Source organism: Procambarus clarkii, chromosome 18 (assembly GCF_040958095.1).
Source record: "Procambarus clarkii isolate CNS0578487 chromosome 18, FALCON_Pclarkii_2.0, whole genome shotgun sequence".
In the NCBI taxonomy this organism is placed as follows: domain Eukaryota; kingdom Metazoa; phylum Arthropoda; class Malacostraca; order Decapoda; family Cambaridae; genus Procambarus; species Procambarus clarkii.
The window spans coordinates 16,749,107-16,756,693 of NC_091167.1; positions in this window are offsets into that span (position 1 = coordinate 16,749,107).

The following is a 7,587-nucleotide window of genomic DNA, read 5'->3' on the forward strand; positions in this document are numbered from 1 at the left end:
TTGGTACTATTTCCAACTCATACTTGACAAACAATGTGGAATTAGTTAATAAGCTATCCACACTGAATTTAAATTTTGATTTTAAACTAATAAGTTTCGATGTGACCTCTTTATTCACTAAAGTTCCTGTTGATGATCTGTTAGAATTTCTACGTGAGGAACTGCCCAAATATAATTTGAGCTTGCAGACCAATAAAGTATTGGAACTTATCAAATTGTGTATTAAAGACAATTATTTTAGTTTTAATGGAAAAATTCTCAAACAAACATTTGGAATGGAGATGGGCAATCCTCTTTCCCCAGTTTTAAGCAATTTGTATGTGGAATTCTTCGAAACAAAAATCTTATCCAGGATTATCCCTGCGAATGTTGTTTGGTTTAGGTATGTTGATGATATTTTGTGCTTATGGCCGTGCGACAAAGACCAGATAGTTTTTCTTAATGAACTCAATTCTTTGGTACCTTCAATAAAATTCACTTGTGAGACTGAGGATAATGGTACTCATCCGTTTTTTGAAATTATGATTCATAGAATCACTAGAAAGTTCAAATTTAATGTGTATAGGAAACCAACCAACGTGGGGTCGTATGTTCATTTTTATTCGAATCATCATAGTAAAGTTAAACAGGCAGTATTTTCAGGAATGTTTCTATGAGCTTTGAGGGTATGCAGCCCTGAGTTTTTTGATGAAGAGATTGCTAAAATATATGAAATTGGAAAGAGTTTACAATATCCTAAGAGGTTTTTGGACTTCTCATTTGAACAAGCCAAGCGTACGTTTTATAATCACGTCCCCAAGGCGAAACCAGAAATGATTAACTCATTGGTGGTACCTTATGCGAGTGAACTTGAAAAACTGTCTCCGATTTTTAAGAAACCTAAAATAAATTTGGTGTTCACTAATAGTACGATCAAGTCCAATTAAATAAAACCTCCCCTGATATAGCAAAATGTGTGTATTCGATTCCCTGTAATGATTGTGATTTTGTGTACCTTGGACAAACAGGAAAGTCCTTACAATTGCGGTTGTCACAACATGCTTATAGTATTAGAACTGCTCAAACGTCTAATGCATTATGTCTGCACACGAGTTTATGCGATCACACTATTAATTGGAATGGGGCGAAAAGCATTATAAATTGTGGTGCTTTCGTGGAAAGGAATTTGATTGAGTCTGCTCTAATCAGTGTCCAAATCTTCTTAATGTTAGTACTGGTATGTACAAACTCGATCCATTTTTAAGTTATAATATTGCACAACAGTTTAAGAAAAAACTCTGATAGAGAGGCTTACATTGTCTCATTACAATTTTATATTCACATATTGTGTGTTCATGAGGCTTTTCTATAATCTTTCATCCTTATTCTCTGACCGCTTAATCCTCTTTGACCATTCTAAGCTAAACTGTACCTGTTTCTGGTTAATCCTTTCCCTAGAGATAGGTTGGTCAGGTTCCAGGTGTCGGCCTGTATCCTCTCTCTATCTCCTCTAGTCAGTCTGGTGTAGACAAAGCCTTTAACAGGCTGAAACGTTCACTTTCGTTCATATTTCTCTGTGGATTCTCCGCATAAAATGATCAGTGTTTTGTGATCGTCAATTGCATATATATGTATATATATATATATATATATATATATATATATATATATATATATATATATATATATATATATATATATATATATATATATATATATATATATATATATATATATTTATATTTATATTGTCGGGGTTCCTCGGGTGAGCAACAGTATACTATATATACGCTCCCCCTCTCGTCAATGTCAAAATCAACTGGGCGACTACCCCCACGCGAATGTCACTTTATCTGTTTGCTTGTTTTCCTGGCGTCACACGCTCTGTTTCTTTAAGTTCTCAAAGATCACTAGAAGATTGAACACACAATATTTGCGACAACAGCACGTAAACACTTAGCTACACTGATCTTGTGCTCAATCAAACATTTATATATTAAAGGTGACAATAATTCACTGTCATGGTATTACACACTGCCCTTCATTTAATGATAACGTATGCAAGTATATATTACTGGAGTTCTCAGTAATTCCTTTCGTGGGCGATAACACAATTAATCACTGCACACATGAATGATTATTCAATACACGAGCATAGACATATATATATATATATATATATGGATGAGTCAGACATCAATAATGGTAATAACATAGTTACTGGGCACATAGCCTAACTCCAAACACTGACATAATTATATATATATTCTCTCACTAAATGATCTTATTAAAATCTCATAAAAGACGTTATCAACACAGTAAATTCATCAATTACTCCGGGTGCCTGTACACACCAATAATAATCATAAATATCGTAGGTACTCTATGTAGCCCCACTGCACACTTGTGCCTTACTGCGACATAGGTGAGCCTTGCCACGACATACAAAATACTCAGGCTAAATAATATAGCTGACTAAAGGGGAATTGGGAGGGAAACTAGAATCACCTACTTCCACCTATCCTCCGATGAGAGTTGAGTTGTAGCTCCTGGTCCTGGCCCGTGCCTTGTGTAGGGAACGCCCCCACACACACACTGTCGTGTCCTCCAGGAACTCAATCAACGTCCCACCGTAAGCGCGTCGTCTCCGTGCCTTTTCACTGCAGGTCCGTGCTCCTCCTCGACTTCTTGTAGGGTTGGAGTCGGTCTCCCGGTCGTCAATTTTTCCTCCCAGCTACGGCTGCCTGCCTACGTCTCGGCTGCAGTCGTTCGGATTCCCGAATAGTTTTCTTCTTCCACTGCTTCCCGGTGGCTCGGTTCAGCCACTACGCCGTCACAAACGGGTGAACTGCCTCAGACGTCGCATACGTCACTGCACAGACTTCACTTCTTCTTGCACAGTACCTGTCCTGGAGCACTTGTTGCTCAATATCCCGTCGATTCCCTCTCTGGTCCAACACATGAACGAAGGAAGACCTCACAGAGTACTGACAGACTTCGGGTGACGCGTAAAATCCACGGGAGCGGGAAACAATTGTCAAACTGACAGGACCAATCTTCGCACATCCAACCACCTTGACGTGTCGTGTCAGACTGCTTCCCTCCGGAGGATTGGCTCAGCAACTACGTCATCACTGTGGAGCTATCAGCCGTCGCATACGTCACTGCCTAGTCTCCACTCTTGCACAACACCTGTTCCTGGAGCACTTGTTGCTCAATATTCTGTCAATTCCTTCTCTGGTCCAACACATGAACGAAGGAAGACCCCACAGGTGATGGCAGACCACGGGTGATGCGTAAGTCCTCCGGAGACGGGGTAAACTGTCCAACTGACAGGACCCCCCAGCGCACGTCCGACCTCCTTGACGTGCTGTCTTAGACTGATGGCGCCGCCGTGGCCCTCTGACCGGACCCCCCTTCCTTCGTGACGTCATATTCGCCACGGGAGGTTTTCATTGGCTCCCTGTGCCACGTCGCTGTCGGTGACCAATCTGGTGTCACTGACGTCACACAGTTTTGGCGGCAAAACAGAAGAGCCAGCGCCATATTGGCTTCCTAAAGGGCCTAAACCACAGGCCAATATACTCTTCTTTTACAAATTTCACGGCACTCCGAGAACACTACATTCCCCCACATATACCAAACCGATGCCTGCGACGTAGAGAACGCTCGGGTAAAGTGGACATGACTCTTACTGCAGGCGTGGGAGAAATATAAGGGGGGGAACACAGTCACATACCCCTCCCCTTAAAATAAGAGTCATGTCTGGTTAGTGCATACAGGACAGGGCATCTGCTACTACGTTGTCTTCCCATCGGATGAGTTTAATTTCCAACCAGTATTCCTGCCGCCAATGCGAGATGCTCCTTACGTATCCGTCGACCGTTCCCACGGTCACTCCTGGTGTCCATTGTTCCTTCAGCATGGACAGAGGACCTTGCACCCCTTGTCCATACACCAGCTGGAAAGGTGAGAAACCTAATGATTCTACCACTGCGTTACGCATGGCAAACAACGCAGGACATACTGCTTCATTACACTCAGTTCCCTGCTCTGTGCAGAACACTCTCATCAGCATGCCGTCCTGTACGTAACAATGAGTGGCCCTCTCAGGACCAACACGTCCTCCATTGGCCTCATGAATCAATTCGGGGAACTCTATCTGCTGCAGCTCTTCGAGACGAGTGCGGTCTACCCCTAGAGAACTGGTGAGGGTCACCTGCACCTCACCATCCAGGCTGCCTTCGCCCTCCACTTGTTCTCCGGGTTCCATGAAGAGGTGATCGATTTCCGGACTGTCGGACGTCTCCTCGTCAGCCCTATCAGATCCACACCCTCCGTGTCCTTCGCACTGCCTCGGCATCACAGCACAAACCGGGAACGCCGCCGTGGCGATTCCTTTCTCGTCCCCACAGGCGTCTAACACTCCGCCTGTCTCCTCATAGTGCTCTATGCATTCCTCGCCTTTCGCGAGATTCGGGAGGACATATCCTCCACATGCGTCATTTCCCAAGATGACTTGTGCCTCCATCTTGGGCATTGATGCACAGACCCCCACCACTAAGGTCTGGCAGCCATAATCAGAATTCAGAGTCACCTGGTGTAGGGGCATCCTCACTGGGCCTCCCACAGTGGTCACACTTGCCATCCCCACACTGGTACTCTCGTAACCCTCGGGAAACAGGGTTTCTCTCACCAGGGTAAAATCTGCCCCAGTGTCTCTTAATATCTTCACTGGGATGGGGTCTGTGTCCCCCATCCTTACGGTTCCCTCACACATGAATGGGTGAACTCTCTTCTCCCCACTCAGTACGGGTTCATCCCGCACCCTCTCGGCCATCTGGTCCTCGACCCTCACGAAAGCAACGTTCCCCCGCTGCTCAGGGTATCTGCATTCCCGCGCGACGTGTCCGAATATTCCACAGTTGTAGCAGCGGATCCTTCTTCGGTGGATCTTCCTCACGCCATTCATCGACTCCTCGGTTTCGGCAACAACTCTAGAGCTCTCAGCTGGGACCTTCTCTACCGGCTCCACAGCACTCTTTGAGCCTCTCCTGTCTCCACTTGAGAGGTGGGACTCAGGAGAACTCGCTCCTGTCCTCCATCCGTCCGTCCTTCTATAACTTTTACCATTTCCGAAGTGTTTGGTCGGTCGGTGCCGTCCCTCTCGGTGTGGTCGCAGAGCTTCTTCCAGCATGTCGGCTCTGTCGGCTGCGGCTCTCAGGTCCTTAATGTCCGCCTCCTTTACTCTAACCCTGATCTCAGGGAGAGCACGGACATAAACTTCTCCATGACCATTAGCCTCTTGACCTCTTCAGCCGACCTAGCTTCTTCAGACTCCAGCCACTTAAGGAACTTTCTCTCCATGTCCCTCGCCGTCTCCGCATAAGATTTTCCTGGCGAACGGGTACATTCCCTGAATCTCTTTCTGTAACATTCCGGCGTGAGCTTGAAAGAATGGAGCACAGCTCTCTTTACAGCATAGTAGTTGGTACACTCTTGGAGGTCGAGCATATTGTAGGCTTCACGAGCTTCACCGGTGAGCCTACCCTGAACCAGCTCCGCCCACTCCGCCCTCGGCCACCTCTTCAAAGTAGCAACCCTTTCGAAGTGGTGGAAGAAACCTTCAGCTTCATTTGGTACAAAGACCGGCAAATCTCGCTCCCTCACTCGGCGGTCCTCCTGCTGTGGCGGAGCAGGTGGAGCTAGCCCTAGCTCAGCTCGCCTCAGCTCCACATCCTTGTTAACTTCTATCTCCTGCTGTTTCAGTCTTGCTTCTAGCTCGTCTTTGCGCTGCTGTGCCTCTCGCTCTTCCTTGCGCTGCTGTGCCTCTGCTTCTCGCTCTTCTTCGTGCTGCTGTGCCTCTGCTTCTCGCTCTTCTTTGCGCTGCTGTGCCTCTCGCTCCTCACGCTTCAGCTGTGCTTCTCGCTCCTCATGCTTCAGCTGTGCTTCTCGCTCCTCACGCTTCAGCTGTACTTCTCGCTCCTGTTCTTCCCTGCGCAGCTGTGCTTCTCGCTCCTGTTCTTCCCTGCGCAGCTGTGCTTCTCGCTCTTCTCTGCGCTGCTGTGCTTCTAGCTGCAGCTTCATTATCTCCAGCTTAACGCTGTGCCTGCTGCCGCTGGATCCTCTGCTGCTCCCACCAATGCTCAGGTGTTCTCCCATACTGGCAGGTGTTTGTGGCCAACCTCCCCCGAAGCTTCATCTCGTGCTCTGAGCTGTGACATTATCTCCAGTCTTCTCTCTCCTACTCTGGAAGATTTCAACTTTATCCCAAAATGGTCTGCTATTGACTGTAACTGTGCCTTGGTGCACTCCTCCAGCACCTGCTCATCTCTAGTGTCAATGAACCTCGTTACTTTATCATCCTCCATCTTGTGCTATGAGTAATAACCTGTACCTGATATCTAATACCACTGCCAAGTACCACAACTGCAACCTTTATTTCGATCGTGATCCTGGCAAGGTCGCCAATGTTGGGGTTCCTCGGGTGAGCAACAGTATACTCAAGGTCACTCACCGTAGCCCTGCGGGTCTTCACTCTATCTTCGCGGCGCCACTGTACGCCAGGAGAGTATCCCAGTCAATCCCAACCGGCCTCTGATCGAGAAGGAGTGGGAACACAACTTGTTCACTTGACTGTTGTATGCCCGCCCCGTCATAGGGCTCTACTACTAACCACAAGGTCGCCAACTGGTGTTTTCATTGTCCAGTAACACGTCAGTGGTTTTGTTGAATTGTGGTAACAGTGGCGAGAACACACTCAATATGTCTGATATCAGGCAGGTATTTACTTCTATCGCTCTCTGCTTTCAGGTATTACATAGCCACAAGAAATAAGGAGGGGATGATATAAACACCAATGTACTTTGTATTTTACTTAAAACTCATTTAAAGACATCACAAGATTATATCAATAAGCAAACAGCTGTTTCAGGCGGGAGTCGCTCGTTCCCACGCATATAATATGAACTCACCAAGCCGGCAACGCTCCCCCTCTCGTCAATGTCAAAATCAGCTGGGCGACTACCCCCACGCGAATGTCACTTTATCTGTTTGCTTGTTTTCCTGGCGTCACACGCTCTGTTTCTTTAAGTTCTCAAAGATCACTAGAAGATTGAACACACAATATTTGCGACAACAGCACGTAAACACTTAGCTACACTGATCTTGTGCTCAATCAAACATTTATATATTAAAGGTGACAATAATTCACTGTCATGGTATTACACACTGCCCTTCATTTAATGATAACGTATGCAAGTATATATTACTGGAGTTCTCAGTAATTCCTTTCGTGGGCGATAACACAATTAATCACTGCACACATGAATGATTATTCAATACACGAGCATAGACATATATATATATATATATATATATGGATGAGTCAGACATCAATAATGGTAATAACATAGTTACTGGGCACATAGCCTAACTCCAAACACTGACATAATTATATATATATTCTCTCACTAAATGATCTTATTAAAATCTCATAAAAGACGTTATCAACACAGTAAATTCATCAATTACTCCGGGTGCCTGTACACACCAATAATAATCATAAATATCGTAGGTACTCTATGTAGCCCCACTGCACACTTGTGC